The sequence below is a fragment of the Phacochoerus africanus genome, chromosome 2 (genome assembly GCF_016906955.1).
Source record: "Phacochoerus africanus isolate WHEZ1 chromosome 2, ROS_Pafr_v1, whole genome shotgun sequence".
Lineage (NCBI taxonomy): Eukaryota > Metazoa > Chordata > Mammalia > Artiodactyla > Suidae > Phacochoerus > Phacochoerus africanus.
Genome location: NC_062545.1, coordinates 222,310,319 through 222,330,812, shown reverse-complemented (window position 1 = coordinate 222,330,812; position 20,494 = coordinate 222,310,319).

Genomic DNA, 20,494 nt, shown 5'->3' with positions numbered 1-20,494 from the left:
AAGATTAACTGCCCTCCCCTCTGTCATGGGACTCAACCCCCACCCCTCCCCAGACCTTCCCCTCCTCCTCCTTCATGGTTCCTGCCACAAGTCCCCATCCCAAATTCCCTCCACAGATTTCTGACACAGATCTTTTATAAGCCTAACATATCTTATCAGTTGGTCCTGGTGCCATCTTGAGCTCAGCCCAACTATTTCGGATGCCTTAATAAATTTCTCTTGCTTTACCAACATGGCCTTGGACATTTCTCCCTCAGCAAACCTATAGCACTGTCAAGAGTGAGGGATTTTTCCAACGTGGGTCTCTTTTCGCCTTCTTCCTTCTTTGCCTTCCAGGAAGGATTTCTACTGTCTCTTGGTATTTTTGATCACTGTGTTTCTCCTCTGCTCACCAGTTCAGACATTTCTGCATTGATGCCAGAGAGCCCAGGCAGAATACCAGTGTGTCTCTCTGTCCAGCAGGCAGCACATCTGTATTTATCATGGTAGGAATACTATCAGCATATGCAAAAAAACAGCTGTTGCCTTCAGGGCTCCAGCACCCAAGAACAAAAATAAGTCCCACCAATCTAACATATTTTCCACTGTGTGTCCTAACAGTTTGAAAAGAACTCCTTAAACTGCTTTTGTTTCCATTTTTATGGCCCCGGGGGGGAAATATCTATCAAATTTAGTATATGCATTTTACTTTGTGGCACTTTGAGATTCAACCGTATCATCTGTAACGAAAACAGAGCAACCTTTAAAATAAATTTGAAAAAAAAAAAAAAACCCTCTCTGCCAGAGACATGGCCTGAACCAGTGCCAAAGATTTCAAGCTGGTGAACCAGAAAAGGAGTCAGATAAATCAGAATGAGTGTAACAGATCTCATCTATTTCAGCTCAGATTAACCTCTTTACTATGTCTTCAATGACCAAAAATCCTGCGTTTCAGGAATAAAAATGTTTAATAGAGCAGAAACTCTGGGGAAAAAATTAAAAAAGAGAGAAATTGCATAAAGAAAAGTGAGATGTGTGACCATAGTTATACATGACCTGACTATGGTGAAGATTGAGAGCAGAGGAGGGAAGGAGTCTGAGCCAATCTGAGAACCAGATTTATTTCACTTGTATATAATAATTCCAGATCCCAGTGACAATTTACATGAGTTGGCAACAGCTGCTTATAGGTCAGGTAACAATAGCATTGAATAATCTTGTAATGAACAACTGTGAATTTCACATCGGTGTTAATTGCATTTCATGCTTTTAGAAAGCCTTGAAAGGCTGTGTGAAAAATACAGAACCAAAAAATCCAGTAAAAACTGGGCAGAGGATCTAAATACACATTTCTCCAAAAAAAAGATAGATGGCTAAAAAAAACACATGAAAAAGTGCTGCATCACTAATTATTAGATGCAAGTCAAAATTACTTGGGGTATGTATCATCTCACTCCAGTCAGAATGGCCACTATCAAAAAGTTTACAAACAATAAATACTGGAGAGGATATGGAAAAAAGGGAACCCTGCTAAACTGTTGGTGGGAATGTAGGCTGGTTTAACCACTATGGAGGGCAGTATGGAGATTCCTTAAAAAAACTAATTATAGAACTTCCATATGATCCAGCAATCCCACTGCTGGGCATTTACCCTGAGAAAATCATGAAAAGATACATGCACCCCAATATTCAGTGCAACACAAATTACAGCAGCCAAGACATATAAGCAACCTTAATGTTGTCAACAGAGGAATGGCTAAAGAAGATGTGGAACATATATTCAATAGAATATTATTCAGTCATAAAAAATGCAATAATCCCATTTGCAGCAACAAGGATGGACCTAGAGATTGTCATATTGAGTGAAGTCAGACAAAGACAACTATAATGAAATCACTTAATATGTGGAATCTAATAAAATTATACAGAAGAATTTATTTATGAAGCAAAAATAAACTAACATTTCAAAGTCAATCTTATGGTTATCATCGGTGAAACCATTGGGGCTAGGGAAGAATTGGGAGGGTGGGATAACATATACACTATCATATGAAATAAATGATTAATGAGAACCTACCTATAGCATAGGAAAATCTACTCAATAGTTTATAATAACTTACAGGGGAAAAAAAGAGTGAGTATATTTATATGTATGACTGATTCACTTTGCTGTATGCCTGAAACTAATACAACATTATGAGTTACCTATACTCCAATAAAATTAAATTCACAAAAGAAAGAAAAATACAGAATCAAGTTCTGCTTTTCTGATTCTCCACCTCCCCTGTCCTAAAAGAAAGCCCCTTCCACATCTTCATAAGGAAGGTGGAGGGTGAGAATATGCTCATGAGTCATGGACCAAGTGGGTTTTCTTCTGGGCCAAGATCTGCTGACATTTTCTAAGAATGGAAGACAACAATGCAAGCAAAAAGGAGTCGAAGGAAATGGAGAAGTCCATTCCTGGGCTGACCAAGACATGGACAGGATAAACAAGGGAATTAACATATAAAATCCCCTTCCCTGTTTCAGTCACGATGTTTCATTTAATTATACAATTTAAGTATTACAGTGACTGAAACAGTCCAATCTGAATCCAGATCCATAGGATTTGGGTGAGTGTCTTAGGCTAGTGTTTCTCACATGTTTTCCCCAAGTTTTATCCAGATATTATTAACATATAGCATTGCATAAGTTTAAGGTGTACAATGTGATTATATTTACAAATGCATACAATATAAATGATTACCACAGTAAGTTTAACTAACAGACATCACCTCACTTAGTTATTTTTTCCCTGTGATGTGAGTTTTTAGGTTTTTGTATTTTAACATGCATATGAGTTTACCTGGGATCTTATCCATTGCAGATGCTGATTTGAAGATCTAGCATCGGGCCCCAGATTCTGCATTTTTAATGAGCCCCCAGGTGATGCCAGAAGGTCCTCAGACCATGCTCCCAGTGCTGAATTACAAACCCAAGGCATTTTGACAGTTTGAGGACTTGACAACTTGAACTCTGTTGAAATTTGAATTCTCCAGGACAGGAGATGTGTTATGTCAGGTGACACCCAGTGATGGTAAATGCATCCATGCAAAGGCAAGTTGACCTATTTTCTGATGGCTTTACCTCATGATTCACTAGAGTTTCTCCAAAGAATCTGCTGCAGCCACAAGCATTGTATTTATTTCCACTAAAGATGTTTTCAAATTTACTCACGGACATCCTGGAGAGAGCTATGACAAAGCTTTGGATATATACGCAAGTCTGTGACTCTTCTCCAGCTCTGATATTCAAAATATCACTTAGATATAGGAAAATATAAGTTTCAAACACCCACACAGTTTCCCTTTTGAAAACACACGTTATTATTTAAGTATTTACTGAGAAGGCAAAAAGTATATAGCATCAAACTAAAAACTTTAATCTTTCATTATAATGTAAAATTTAGCACAGAAGAATCTCATTTGACACTTCCTCAGGTTCTGTGATAAGATTAAGAAGCTTTATGTGAATTGCTATAAATCAATTTATATTAATATATGTATTTAATTTTTAATTATATTACTATATCCATGTGAACTTATTACTATATCCATGCGAATTGCCCCTGCAACAAACTCATAGGGTATTTTTCTTCCAACTATGGAAACTATGTTTTATTAGAGCTGCCTCAAAAGGACAACAAGGTGTTGCTAGCCATAAGGTCAGTGAAAATGCATGACTTGGTAGGATGGTTAGAGATAAATATAGGGATTTGAGAACTTTTCAAAGATAGCGATAGTTGGAGTCATGGGATGGAAGAGGTAAGGTTTTGGGATCTTGAGAAATGTCTCCTTCATTCTGATACCTCTGTCTCTAATCCAGCTGAGAGGGCCCTTCTTTTATAAAGCTCCAACCCCTAGGAAGAACATTGAGCAAGAATCTTAACGTTGAAATGGGTTTTAGAGTCATCTAATGTAAGGAGGATGACCATATGATTTATCTTCCAAACTGGGACACTTTTGAAAGTGAAATTGAGAAGAACTAATAATTATGCTAGAACAATAGATGTAAACTAGAACTGTTTGGGGAAAAGTGGGATGTGTGGACACCCTAAATAGAACCCTGCCTTCCAAGGACTATAAAAATCCACCCAATTACACCCAAACAGTTGGTCATTTGAATTCTCTGGTGAACATCTCTAAGGAAGGGCACTCAATCCTACCCAGGGAGCTTATTCTACTGTTAGGCTGCTTTCTTATTATTTATTGGAATGATCTTTCTACCATTTGCATGTCGTTTGCATAACATTCCCTTAACTTCATGCTGCCTATTGGGTCAAACAAGTGGGCTCTCTTTTCTTCATGTGACTGTGCAAAAGATCTAATGTTTTCTCTGTTAGGTTGAGTTCCGCAAAGCTGCTATCATGTCTTTCTCTCCCTTATGTTCCCCAGTTCCTTCTAATAGAGTGAAACTAATGGACTGAAGCCTGGTTCCTCTTCCAAATAATCTGAGTCTCAGGAAATGTCCTAGTTAGAAAAGAATATTGAAGGATACATAGTCCAACCCTTCACCCAGTGTTCACATTTCCTCTATGACACCACTTCCAGGTTTTTATCAACTCTTTCTTTAAACACTTCCAATAAATGGGGGAGCTTATGCTTTCAGAGGTAGACTGTTCCTTCTTTCTCTAACTCACAATTGAATGAAGGATGTTCTGCCCTAGCTCTTCAAAGACTGCTTCCCAATACTCTGTGGAGAGCTTTAGCATAGGTCAAAATTAATTCTAAGAATTTTAGAGTCAATAATAATACTGAGTAAATCCAGTTGTTTCTGGGAAACTTGTAACATCGATAATGAATCATCACTGCCTTTCATTCATGCAGTAAATACTTGTTGACCATGCACTATTTTTTAGAGATTAATCATGGCACAGGCCCCCAAGGAACTGGCAATGTGGAGAAGAAATAAGATGATTCAATTGTATTAAAGCACTTACCACATAATATTTTAATTTGCTTGTGAAAGCCATGTAGTGATAAAGAGGAGGGAAAGCCAAGTCAATGTTGACATGACAGGGCAGACTTCAAAGGAAGAGGAAAGTGAACAGATGAATAGTATTTCCCTAGACAAAGAAGATGGAAAAACTGTTAAACAGAGTATACAGTATGAACAGAGATGACTCAAGAATCTCGCATTAGGATGACTCAGTGGTTCTCGGAATTCATTCTACTCGATTCATGGATTAAGTGACTTGGCAATTTTTATATTAGATATTTTTCCTCAGATTCATTAATACCATGTTTTTAAATTTTAGCTTTTTTATTTTATCTTTGATGTATAATTGGCATATAAAATTATAAGACATTGAATGTGTACCTTGTAGCAATTTGACATATGCATGCATTGTGAAAGGATTCCCTTTATTTAGTTAACACATGCATTACCTCATGTATTTATCTTTTTGTGTGTGAGAGAATGCATTCAAGTTCTCTTAGGAAATTTCAGTTATGCAATACAATGTTATCAACGAGTGTCACCATGTTCTACATAAGATCCTCAGACCTTATCCATCCTATAGCTGAAAGTTTTTGCCCTTTTCCAAACTTGCCCCTTGCAGCCACTTTATTTTTTCAGAATGGATAAGTCTCAGCTGGAAACTCTTAAATTGTTCAGTGAGAGGATTATTGGAAGTCTTAGTTCTTGTGTTTATTTATAAAGAGACATGAATTAGGACATGTCTAATTCAATTAGAACAGAACTCAAGGCTCAGAATTCTGTTAGTATCCTGGGTGCAGCAGTAAAAACATTCCTGGAGGGGGAGACTGGGACCTTCCTGTGTCCAGGTCTCACTTTTAATTAGCTTTCATGACTAAGGAAGGTCCTTCTTCTCCTTAAGGATTTCCTTCTTTGTAAAATTAGGAGTAGTTCTATAAAATCCTTGAGGTTCTGTGTGGATCTAGCCATTTTAGAATAACATCTTTCTTTCCTTTATTATGTTCTATATCCTTTGTGAGAGAACCGCTGTCCTTTTCTTGCATGTTGTCCCAAAATCATGTCTAGACTTGGGAACTGGCTTTTCCTGAGCATAGACATGATGATCGGACATTTCCATTGAGTGAGGGAGCTGAGGACAAAGGGAAGGAAGTTGGGGCTGGAGAAGGTAGAGACCGCTGTATGTTAGTGCAGCGGTCAGAATAGGATACAGAGGAGTTCTTGCTGTGGCGCAGTGGAAATGAATCTGACTAGTATCCATGAGAATGTGGATTTGATCCCTGGGTTAAGGATCTGGTGTTGTCTGGTAACTGTAGCTCCAATTTGACTCCTATCCCGAGAACTTCCATATGCTGTGGGAACAGCCCTAAGAAGCAAACAAAACAAAACAAAACGAAGGAAACACAAAACATATCACAGATACACAGTAAAACAGAATTTTATCACATACTTAGTATCTGCAGCCCTGGAAGGATAATTCCCAGGTTCTTAGAATGAACCCACAGTTTCCTTCTTCCAGCATGTCATAGGGCATCATAATTATTATTTTTATCATAAAATATTTTGTAAATACTCAGAAGTATAGAGAACAACATATGGATATCAGTTTACTTACCACCAAAATTCAGTGAATATCAACATATATCTATATATTTGGTTCAAATCTTTTTCTTAAAAATATAATTTACCAATATTATTTTAATACTATCATTACTAAAATATAACTAAAGCCTCAGTGCTCCCCCATACTATTCTCCCACTACCCAAGTGTAAAACTATCTTCACATATATCACTCTGTACATATATATATTTTTTTACTTCTGCAACACATGTGTATCATCTTCAAAATATACAGGCATAATGTTATATTGTGTTCTTAAAAATGTTACATAACCAATGCCATTCTCTGTGAATCTGTTTGTGCCTTACTATTTTTCACCTGATACTATCTTTTTTTATATTTGTCCATGTTGATACTTGTAAATCCAGTTCTCTCAATGTCACTTCAGTATAGGATTCTACTGTATAAAAATACTCTTTTGTTTATTCACTCTTCTATTGAGTATTTTTAGAAAACTATTCTGGGAAGGAGAACCCAGAGTTTAATTAAGAATCCTTTCTCTGGAGTTCCCGTCGTGGCTCAGTGGTTAACGAATCCGACTAGGAACCATGAGGTTGTGGGTTCAGTCCCTGCCCTTGCTCAGTGGGTTAACGATCCGGCGTTGCCTGAGCTGCGGTGTAGGTTGCAGACATGGCTCGGATCCCGCGTTGCTGTGGCTCTGGCGTAGGCTGGTGGCTATGGCTCCGATTAGACCCCTAGCCTGGGAATCTCCATATGCCGCGGGAGCGGCCCAAGAAATAGCAAAAAAAAATAAATAAATAAGTAAAATAAAATAAAATAAAATTAGCAGTTATATTCCAGGGGGCTTGCTGTGTATATTTTGAAAGGCAAAACCTGAAAAGTTTCAGAATAGAGAGGTATAACGAGCAGAAGTCGTGAACTGGACAGGAGATGCATGGGCTGGCTTGAGTAGGAAGGCAAGTCTTTAGTTGTATTTATAATTAAGCTAATATTTGAAAATTGAGAAAGTGCATATAAATCGAAGGTTCTATTCTCTATTGAAAAAGTGAAAAACTTCAATACGGCCTGTACTCCTCTTTGTTTAAAACTGGCTGAAGCTAGGCGATGGTCATGCCCTTCAGATGAGGCAAACTTTCTCTGCTTGGACAGCTTTTCTCATGGATAGTATACATCTGGGCCCCATGATCTTTAAGTTAGTCATATTTCATGTAGAGGAATATGGGAGAGCTCTTGAGAGGAGCTTGTACTGACATCCTACTTTCACATGTGACAGGGAAGGCCTGTCTGAGAGAGAGCGTATATTGAGGGGCAGAGCAGAAGACAAGAATATGCAGCCCTAGCCAGTAAGGCATGGTGTTCAGGAGTACAGACAATCTGTTTACCACACAGACAGATTATTCTGTCTAATCTCCCACAACAGTTGTGTTTCTGTTTCTTTCTTCCCGTGCTTCACTCAGTTTTTGCTTTTTATGAAATATTTGATGCATTGCATGACTTTAGTCTCCACCATAATTTCCTTATGTACTTTGATAACTCAAAATGGCTTTATTTTTCCCACACAATATATTTTCTGCAAATTCTACCTTGTATAATAATAATATCCATTTTTTCTTCCTTCTTCTTTGAAGTTACCTGCTGATGGATGTTTGCTCATACCTTTTTTTTCATAATTTTTTAGTGTCATTTTGTTTTTTATGTCTCCCCTATATATCTTTTCCTTTTTTTATTTTTTATTTTGTTTAGGGCCACACCTGCAGCCTATGGAAGTTCCTGGGCTAAGGTTTGAATCAGAGCTGCAGCTGCTGGCCTATGCCACAGTCATAGCAATGTGGGATTTCACTTGCAACAATACAAGATCGTTAACCCACTGAGCAAACCCAGGGATCAAACCTGCATCCTCATGAAAACCATGGAAAACACAATGGGAACTCCTGTAATACATTTTTTTTTTATTTGTGCCTTTTATCTTTATACAAAGGAACCTAACAATTTTATATTTATCATCTTTGTGTTTCAATAAGGAAATGGCTTCAGTGATAGAGAACTTCCAGTTCTATATTTCCAGGCAAGCTCTTGATCCTGTTCCACCTGTTCCTTTGACACTTCCACCAGTGGAAACTGCAGAAACCTCAACTTCATCATATCTCAAAGTACGTGTCTCTCTGTCCCCTCTATCTTCTGTGCTCATTCCACACTCCCTGATTCAGGGAAAGTACGATGTTCCATGCAGGGACACAAGCAGAAGCCCTAAAGTTCATACTGGACTCCCCTTGCTTCTTTGCCAGGTTGCAGAGCCCATTGAAGTCCAACTTGAAGTAGCACCAAGCCAATCACACTCTCGTCAATCCCACCACTGCTGATTTCTTCTGATCTTTTCCATTCATGCTTGGATTAATGTCAGAGCCCCATTGCTTTCCAATGCATGCCCTTATCTGTTCTCCTCATGCTGGGAGAATGGTTGTTTCAAAATCTAATATTGCTCATGTTATTTCTTCTCCCTTTGAAATCCTACAATACCTTCTCATAACCTTTGAGGCAAATCTCCAAACCCTAAGCATGGCAAATAAAGCCCTTCATCACCTGACCATTCCCTTTCTCTCTGGCCTCACATCTTATCACCTTCTCATGACCTCCTGGGGCTCCGCTCATGCCAAAATATGTATGCACTTCCTTGAAAAGTCTATGGTTGTCCTTGCTTCCTTACCTTTAAACAGGACCTTCTCTTTGTCTGAAACACCTGCCTTCTTTATCCTTTATCATCAGATCACTTTATCATCCATAATTTCCTCTTATTCTTTAAGTCCAAATTCAATTGTCACCTCTTTCAAAAGGCCTTCCATAGGACTCTAAGATTCCCATGAACTCTTTCAAACAAAAGTGACTTTTTTACTTATGAGCCCAAACTGTGAGAAGTAATGTGCCACCTCTGTCCCTCCCTTTCTCTGCCATAGAACATTGAAGGCCACGTGTTATAAATGGTATGGTTATAAGAAGGCAGCCCAACATATATCAGCCTTCACAAGAGAGAAAGAGAAATGATACTATGTTAAACTTAGGTTTCAGAGTTGATTTGTTACTGCATCAAAGCCAAGCTATCCTGAATGGGACCATCTCCTCCAAATTCAATGAAGGACACTTTCTTTTTGGCTCTTCAACATTTCTCCACTGGAATTGTTGACTTCTCTTTCTACCTTACTAAATTATGAGCTCCTTAGGGGAAGAGATTGCTTTTTATCTTTATGGCTTCCACTCCAAAACAGTGCTAGCAAATAATAAGAACTCAAGAATTGCTTGCTGAATTGAATTGCATTGTATCTGTCCTAAGCATAGGTAGAGTAGCCACAATAACATCCATCTTCTCAAGTGATTTAGAGTGTAAGACGACTCTGCCTAAACTCCCTCAATCTGCTAGATGTCAAATACGCTTCTGCTCAGCTCTTGTGGTTGGTGAGGCTACCTAAGATTCATCTTGGGATAGTTAAGTCTCTTCTTTTTCTCTTACCTTTATCTGTCAGGGTCCCACAGGAAATAAATGGCCTTTTTGTACAGACTTGTAAATACTTTTTTAAATGAAATAATGATTTAGAGAAGTGTGGTAAGAGTTAAGGGAACCAACAAGGGGCGTTAAGGCTCCTGGTTACTAACATCAGGACAAGACATAAATGGTGTTCCTAGAGCTCCACTGAAAGCTGCAGGTAAGAACGAAGGTCTCTGATGGGAGCTACAGTCATAGAAGGATTCAAGGACTAGCATAATTACAACAACTGTGAGTTATAAATACTGTCACCTCTCTTCTCTTTCCATAGGATTGTCTGGTAGTGCTTCCATGTTGGCTAAACCCAACTGAAGCCCAGGGGTGATGGAATAGTATGTAGTCCCTGAGGTTAGACTCTAAGGGAAGATGGTGCACATCATTTGGGGGGTAGAAGGAAACCAAATGTACCTCCTAATCAGCATATTACAGTCAGCTGAGAAATGGGGAAGGTTTTTATTCCAAGTGAGTTTCTAGGGAAGAGTAGGAAGCAAGGTAAAGACTTGGTCTATTTTGATACTAGCCTCTAAATCCTCCTTCAAGGCCTAGCTGATAGATCATACCTTATAGGAATCTTTCTCTGAACCCTCAGGTTAGATAAATGCCCTTCTCTGTGTTCACTTACCCTCCAATGCCTGCCTCTTCACAAGTTACCAAATGAGGCTGAAATTATATCTCTTTATGTGTCTATTTCTCTCAGTAGATTCTAAGCTCCTTGAGGGTATGGACTGTATCTTATGCATCTTTGAAACTTTAGCTTCTAGCAAGTGTCTGGCATCTGGAATTGCTCACTTTGAATCACAGACTTTTAAACAAAATCATATATCTTACATCAAGTTTCCAAGTCCTCAAGTTAAAAATTCTCGCATGTGACACACAGAAAACTAAAAAACATATAAAATTGACATGGTAGATGCAATTGAATTTCCAGTTCAATGAGGGAATAAAGTAAAATTATCTAATTGCTTTATGTATTATATTAACCAGATATCTCAACCAGAACGTTAAAGAAAGCAGTGTAGGGCAGGCATAGTCTTATAGTCTATGGCCACTCCCAATACATAGGAGTGCCCTGAGGCTAAAGAGAGTATTGTAATGTTTGTTGCAGGTTTACTTAGTTACACAGTATCTTTCTATTGGAAAACAGTGTAGTATAGTGCAAAGTCCTTGGACATTAAAATTAGGGTATTTTGATATTAAATCATATAGTACTACTTTGTGAACTTGGACTAGTTTATTAACCCTTCTGAGCTCCATTTCTGTCCTCTGTTATACCTGCATATGTAGTTGCTGTGAGGCTTAAAATGAGAAATTTTTGTAAAGTACAAGGTTCAGTGTAGGAATTTTGCTTTACCTTATAGCATACAAGAGAGTGTATTCTGTCCTACACACACTATTATGGAATTGGAGCCATGGAGTTGCCAGTGTAGATGAATATGTGTGGATGCTAAGGGGAAAAAATAAAATTTTGGGGAATGATTAATCCAAACCAATATCTGAATTGCTTAAAGTAGAATAACTGGATTGGTTCTAAATCTCTTCTTTGTTGATGTGTGAACACTACCTGAGTCTTTGAATCTGGCACTGTGGCAGGTGGGAGGACCTGTGTTCTCACCCAGATTCCTTTTGCACTTTATTTTATCATAGTACATCAGTGCCTTCTTGAGGCTGCCTAAAACTCATTTGAACCACATCTTCTTCTTTACAACCCAAATACTCACCACAACCATACAACACACAATGAATAAAGCTAATATGGGAGGGAGGAACAAAATCTTCCCAATAAAATGAGAGATGTGAAGCTACTCTGTTTCCATTCTCTGCTGTTGGTTCTTTCTGAGTGTCAGAGCACAGTCCTAGAGTAGACAATGCCATCTTGTGGCTCTTGTGAAAATCATTCCTTAAAAACATTCAAGAAGGTCATTGTTTAAATCTCAACACTAGTGTTCCTTCCTATCACATTTTACAATTAAGTTACCAACATTAAGACTTCATCTAACAAAAAAAGTGAGCAGATCACTCTAAAATGGGAAAAGTCCACTACCCTATCTTTAAAGAATCTTAGTACAGTTAGTACAATTCTGCCTTTGACAGAAAGATAGAGGCAGGCTGGATCCATGGTTTGTTTCCTTTGGAAGCAGTCATATGTTACTTTTAAAAATAACATAGCCTGGAATACTGATTCCCATGCCACACTGTCATCTTATGTGTCAGCACTTTGTGTATTGAATCCTCTGCAGAAATCTCTCATCCACACTTGTCCAAAAATGTTTCCTCTACATTACAATCTGCACATAAAGTTTTCAGCAACAGTGGCCATTTGGGCCATTTTTGGTGTTGTGTGAATGTTGTGCGTTTGGTTATATTTCCATGAAACGTAAAAATTGGAGGTTTGGGTTTGTCACATTTGCAGCCTCAAGGAACTCAAAACCAGAAATCATTTTCGGATGCCTTAGTGATTAATTCATAGTGCCCTCTGAGTTGAAATAGTGCACTGGAATACTTTCTGCAGCAATATTATGTGTCTGTTCCATTCAGAAGTGACCAAAACAACGTTTTAAAAAATCCTACAGTAGCACTCTTATGTATAATAAACATATCAGTTAAGGTTTCTTTTGTTGTTTATAATCCAATTCCAGCGGAATTTTCTAAAAACCAACTTAAATTAAAAAATGTGTTTTCAATCATTAATACTTTAATTCATCATGCCCTGGTACTAAAACACTTAGATAATATCTATGGGAGTAAACTGGCAGTGTTTGGAAGGGTAGTTTAAATGAATCTCATAAAATTTATTCTTTCAGTCAATAGATACTTTTTGAGGGCCTACTATGTCTTAAAAACTCTATGAGGGGTTAGTCCCAGAATAGAGTAGGAAGATTCCTACATTCAAGGTATCTACAATAAATGGGAGGAAGAGAGAATCACACAACCAATTACAAATACATATAGTTAGTTCTGTAATGGGAAAGTCATAGGTTATGTGGGAAAACATTGGCACAAAACAGAAATCCAGTCTTAGATGTCATAGGTTTTCATATGAAAGTGACAAAATAAAAGGTGAGAGTTCAAGTTAAAGGAGTGAGACATAATATTTCACTCAGAGTGAAGAACATCTGCTTCCTTGGGGAGTTTCACCAATGGCAACACATAAAGGAACTATCTCATCAACTCAGGATCCAAGCTGGTCTGCAACTACAGCACTGCTCACAGCAATGCCTGATCCCCAACCCACTGATTGGGGCCAGGGATAGACCCATGGATACTAGTTGGATTCTTTTCTGCTGTGCCACAACAGGAACTCTCTGCTCTCTCTTCTTTTAATATTCCCACCTGCATATTCATTCTAGACACAGCAGCCTGTGATCTTTTAAAAACTGTGATCTACAGAACAGTGACAAAGAAAATTATATGAAAAGATATACTCAGAAATACTATTAAAATTAAGTTCAAATTCTAAAAATTGTTCAAGTAACCCAGAGAAAGGCAGAAAACAGAAACACAGGAGCAACAACAACAAAAAAAAACAGAGAAAACATTTTTTCTTTTTTACGACCATGCCTGTGACACATGGAAGTTCCCAGGCTAAGAGTCTAATTGGAGCTACAGCTCCTAGCCTACTCCATAGCCACAGCATCTGTGACCTATGCTGTAGCTTACAAAACTGCCAGATCCTTAACTAACTGAGTGGGGGCAGGGGTCAAACTTTCATCCTCAAAGACCCCATGTCAGGTTCTTAACCTACTGAGCCACAATAGGAATGCCAAGAAAACAAACGTAAAAATTAATAAAATGTCTATTATTTCTTCTGCCCATTTTAAAATTGGGCTGCTTGTTATTTTTGTTGTTGTTAAGTTGTATGAGTAGTTTGTAAATTTTGGAGATTAGGCCCTTGTCAGTTGCATCACTGGCAAATATTCTCTCCCATTCTGTGGGTTGTGTTTTCTTTTTTTATGATTTCTCCTGCTATGCAAATCTTTTGGGTTTAATTAGGCCTCATTGGTTTAATTTTGTTTTTATTGTCAGTTTTCTAGGAAGTGGATCAAAGGGATGTTGCTGCAATTTATGTCAAAGAGATTTCTGTCTATGTTTTCCTCTAGGAGTTTTATAGTGTCTGGCCTTATGTTTAAGCATTTAATACATTTTGAGTTTATTTTTGTGTGTGGCATTAGAGATTGTTCTAATTTCATTCTGTTACATGTAGCTGTTCAGTTTTCAGCACCACTTGTTATAGAGACTATCTTTCCTACACTATATGTTCTTATCTCCTTTGTTATAGATTAGATGATCATAAGTGCTTTGGTTTATTTGTGGGATTTTTATCCTGTTCCATTGATCTACATTTCTGTTTTTGTGTAGTACCATAAAGTTTTGATGTCTGTAGCTTTGTAGCATGTTCTGAAGTCAGGGAGCCTGATTCCTCCAATCCTGTTTTTCTTTTTCAATATTTCTTTGGCTACTCAGGGGCCTTTTGTGTTTCCATACAAATTTTAAAATATTTTGTTGTAGTTCTGTGAAGAATGTCATTGGTAATTTGACAGGAATTGCATAGACATTTCTCCAAAGAAGAAACAGGCACATGAAAAGATGCTACATCATTAATTATTAGAGAAATGCAAACAAAGCTACTGTGAGGTACCACCTCACCAGTCAGAATGGCTATCATTAACAAGTCTACAAATAAATGCTGGAGAGGGTGTGGAGAAAAGGAAACCCTCCTTTACTGTTGGTGGGGATGTAAACTGGTTCAACCACTATGGAAAACAGTATTGAGATTCTTCACAAAACTAAATATAGAACTAACATATGATCCAGCAATACCACTCCTGGGCAACTGGAGATTCTCATACTAAGTGAAGTTAGAAAGAGAAAGACAAATAACCTATGATATCACTTATATGTGGAATCTAAAATATGACAGAAATTAACCTATCTACAAAAAAGAAACAGATTCACAGACATAGAAAATAGGAGTGGGTAGGATGTGGAGTTTTGGGTTGGTAGATACAAACTATTACATTCAAAATGGATATGCAATGAAGTCCTACTGTATAGCTAAGGGAACTAGATATATATCCAAAATCTTGGGATAGAACATGATGAAAGATAGTATGAGAAAAATAATGTATGTATATGTATGACTGGGTCACTATGTTCTACAGCAGAAACTGGTACAACACTGTAAATAAACTATATATTAACTTAAAAAAACGGATAAAATGGAAAACTTAAGTTCTAACATATGAACAATTATGTTAAATGTAAATGATCTAAATAAACTAATTAAAAGTCAGAAATTGGCAAAGTGTATAAACTCTTCTTAGCTTTAACATCAAAATCATGGTATATAACAAGAAAAATTGATAAAATGAACTCATAAAAATTAATGTTTGTTCTACTAAAGATCCAGTTAAGGAATTAAAAAAACAATTTATATAGTGGGAGAAAATATTATACAAACCATGCATCTGACAAAGATTTTGTATTAGGATATGGAAAGAATTCTTCAAAACTGAACAGTTTTAAAAAAGACAGTCTTGGAGTTCCCATCGTGGCACAGTGGTTAACGAATCCGACTAGGAACCATGAGGTTGCGGGTTTGGTCCCTGACCTTGCTCAGTGGGTTAACAGTCCAGCGTTGCCGTGAGCTGTGGTGTAGGTTGCAGACATGGCTCGGATCCCACATTGCTGTGGCTCTGGCATAGGCCGGTGGCTACAGCTCCGATTGGACCCCTAGCCTGGGAACCTCCATATGCTGCAGGAGTGGCCCAAGAAATAGCAAAAAGACAAAAATAAATAAATAAATAAATAAATAAAAATAAAAAAAATAAAAAAGACAGTCTTTTCAGCAAGTCTTCCTGGGAAACCTGGACAGCTGCATGCAAATCAATGAAGCTAGAACACACCCTCATAACCATGCACAAAAATAAACTCAAAATGGCCGAAAGACTTAAATATAAGACAAGACACCATCAAACTCCTGGAAGAAAACATAGGCAAAACATTCTCTGACATCAACCTTATGAATATTTTCTCAGGTCAGTCTCCCAAAGCAACAGAAATAAAAGCAAAAATAAACCAATGTGACCTCATCAAACTGACAAGATTTTGCACAGTAAAGGAAACCATAAAAAAAAAAGACAACCTACAGAATGGGAGAAAATAGTTGCAAATGATGCAATGGACCAGTGCTTAATCTTTAGAATATACAAGCAACTTATACAACTCAACAGCAAAAAAGCCAACAACCCAATGGAAAAATGGGCGAAAGACCTGAATAGACATTTTTCCAAGGAAGATGTGCAGATGGCCAACAAGCACATGAAAAAATGCTCAACATCCCTGATTATTAGAGAAATAAAAATCAAAATTACCACAAGATATCACCTCACACCAGTCAGAATGGCCATCATTCATAAGTCCACAAATAACAAATGCTGGAGGGGTGCAGATAAAAGGGAGCCCTCCTGCACTGTTGGTGGGAATGTAAGCCAGTACAACCACTGTGGAGAACAGTGTGGAGGTGCCTTAGAAAACTATACATAGAACTTATCATATGACCCTGCAATCCCACTCTTGGGCGTATATATGGACAAAACTTTCCTTAAAAAAGACACATGCACCCGCATGTTCATTGCAGCACTATTCGCAATAGCCAAGATATGGAAACAACCCAAACGTCCATCAACAGATGATTGGATTCGGAAGATGTGGTATATATACACAATGGAATACTACTCAGCCATAAAAAATAACAAAATAATGCCATTTGCAGCAACATGGATGGAACTAGAGACTCTCATCCTGAGTGAAGTAAGTCAGAAAGAGAAAGACAAATACCATATGATATCCCTTATAACTGGAATCAAACATACGTCACAAAGGAAACTTTCCACAGAAAAGAAACTCATGGACTTGGAGAATAGACTTGTGGCTGCCCAGGGGGAGAGGGAGGGAGTGGGAGGGATTGGGATCTTGGGGTTAATGGATGCAAACTATTGCCTTTGGAATGGATTTACAATGAGATCCTGCTGTGTAGCACTAAGAACTGATTCTAGATACTTACATCGCAACGTGACAATGGGAGGAAAAATTATGTGTACATGTATGTGTAACTTTGTCCCCATGCTGTACAGTGGAAAAAAATAAAAACAAAACAAACAAACAAACAAAAAACAAATGGTGCTATAACAACTAGACAGACACATGCCCCACTCAAATGATTTTCAGATACATACCTTGTAGCCTTCACAAAAAATTAATTCACAGTGGATCACAGACCTAAACGTAAAACGCAAAACCATAAAACTCCTAGAAGATAACACAAGACAAACCTTAAATGACTTTTTGCACAATGATGACTTTTTAGATATAATATGAAAGTCACAATCGATGAAAGGAATAATTGATAAAGTGGACTTCATTAAAATTAAATTCTTTTGTTCTATAAAAGACAACATCAAGAGAATAAGAAAACAACTCAAAGACTGGGAAGATATTTGCAAAATAAATATCTAATAAAGAACTGCTGTTTGAAATGTATAAGGGTGGACAGGGGGTTTAGGATGGAAATGTTCTAAAATTAGGTTGTGATGATGGTTGTATAACTATAAATATAATAAAATTCATTTAATTATTAAAAAAACAAAAAGCCAAAATATACAAGCAAACTCTGAAGATACAACAGTATAAAAACAAACAGCCTAATTTTAAAAATAAGCCAAAGACCTTATCAGATATCTTACCTAACAAGGTATACAGGTGACAACTAAGCATAGGAAGAGATGTTACGCATCATATGTTATCAGAGAATGGCAAATTAAAAAAAACTGTGAGGTACCACCATATATGTATTAGAATATTTGAAATACAGAACACTGAAAACATCAAATGATAATGAAGATGTGGAGAAAGAGGAGCTCTAATTCATTCTGGTGGGAATGTAAAATGGTACAGCCACTTCGGAAAATGTTTCTTACAAAACTAAACTTACTCTTATGATCCAGCCATCATATTTCTTGGTATTTACTCAAAGGAGTTGAAATCTGTGTCTACACAATAACCCATGCACAGATGTTTATAGCAGTTTTATTTACAGTTTCCAAAACTTGGAAACAACAAATTTATCTTGCAGTAGGTGAATGGATAAATGAACTGTGATATATTCAGGCAATGGATTATTATTCAATACCAAAAATAAATGAACTATCAAGCCATAAAAAGACACAGCAGAAACTTAAATGCATTATACCAAGTGAAAGAGGCCAATATGAAAATGCTACTCCTGTATGATTCCAACTATATGACATTCTATAAAGGCAAAACTATGGAGATGTTAAAAAGAGCAATGGCTGCCAAGGTGGGGAGAGGGGGGATGAACAGGCAGAGCACAGAGGATTTTTAGGGCAGTGGAACTACTTTGTATGATACTGTAATGACTGAGACATATCATGAGATATTTTTCAAAATCCATAGAATATACAATACCAAGAATGAACCTTAATACAAATCATGGAATTTAGGTAAATCATGTATAAATGTAGGTTTCTGGATTGTAACAAATGTGCATCTTCTAGGCACCATGTTCATAGACCAGGAGTCTGTGTGTGTGTGGAGGCAGGGTGCATAAGGTAACTTTCTGTATTTTTTGCTCAACTTTTCTGTTTACCTAAAAGTGCTCTGAAAAATGAAGATTATTAAAAATGGCATAAACCAGGAGTTCCCATCATGGCTTAGCAGTTAACAAACCTGAGTAGGATCCATGAGGATGCAGGTTTGATCCCTGGCCTTGCTCAGTGGGTTGGGGTTCTAGCGTTGCTGTGAGCTGTGGTATAGGTTACAGGCATGGCTCAGATCCCACATTACTGTGGCTCTGGTGTAGACCAGCAGCTACAGCTCCAGTTTGACCCCTAACCTGGGAACTTCCATATGCCACGAATGCTGCCCTAAAAAGAAAAAAAAATGGCATGGGGCAAAATAGATACATATACACATACACAAGAACATAGAAAACTTGGGAAAACTGAATAAAATTAGTAGATTGTATCAATGTCAATATTCTGGTTGCTGATATTGGACTGTTGTTCTGCAAGATATTACCATTGGGGGAAATAGGGTAAAGAGTACATGGGATCTGTCTGTTTTATTTCTTATAGCTGCACAGGAATCTATAATTACCTCAAAATTTTTTAAAAAAGTTCAATTAAAAGATAAAAACTTGATCAATTCTCCATCCTGCTTAAAAGCATATAGCTTCCATTCCTCTTTGAAAAAAAGCAGAGCTTCTTTCTATATTGCATATGATCTTGTAAGCTATGTCCTTTGTCACTCTCTCCACTCCTCCTTCTCTCTTTCAATAGGTTTCAACTGCAGTAGCTTCAGGATTCTTCCTTCTCTGAGCCTTTATATTTGAATCTTCCACCTGGACCCTTTGCCACGTCACTTGTATGGCTGCCTCAGGCTTAGGCATCAGTTCAGATGTCTATGTGCCCCTGATGATTCTATTTAAAATGGCCTGCCTGGGTACTCTTTATCGTGTTACCTTATGCATGCTAATCATAATTAGGAATTCTCTCTAACTTTATTGGTCCTTCTCCAGCCCTCTGTACATGCCTACTTCTGCTGAATGCAAATTTTCATGAGTGCAGAGATGTTTGTCAGTCTTGTTTTCTACTGTGCCTCAGTACCTTATTCTTACTAGGTACTCAGTAAACATTTGCTAAATGAATGCATTTTTAATAAAGAAGATCCCTTTAAAAGAACAGAGAAACAAACAGAAGGAAGAACCATAGCTTAGCATCTCACAATGAAGCTGTTTGAATTGCAATTTCACTGAGAAAAAAAATAGATTTAAAAGAAGGAAAGCATATTGCTTGGTGGGAACCACAATCAATTTCCCAGTTTTTTGAAACATATGTAGAAGCAAATATGAAAAGTAATTAACTGCAGGCTCCTAACTCCCTGGGCACAGAGTCTGAGAGGAGGTCATTGTACGATCAGGGCAAATAAGGCCCTGTCTTCTCCCAAGATGAAGATCCAAGGTCGAGAAGAATTACAAAGCATGCATTTTGGTACACGGCAGTAGGGTGTTTCATTTTAGTTCATTGTTACATCTATTATTTGCCTGCTGTTAGTCTGATAGTTCCCTCTTTTAGCCAGGTTTGGTGCCTGAGATCTTTGAAACCATGAAAGAAAAAGAAAATGCCCAACTTTTCACAAAATGTGTTTATTCCCCAGAGCTGACTTTGGCCTGACTCCATCATGTAAGAACTGTTCAGAAGCAAAGTTCAGAGGAGCCAGGAAGACATTTGCCATGCTCACCTCTCACACTGCACACTCTTGTGATGTGTGCTGTTGTAGACAGGCCCCTCACTGATCTAGGGATGGTTTTTGATTTGTGTCATATTTTAGATTCCACAAATATGTA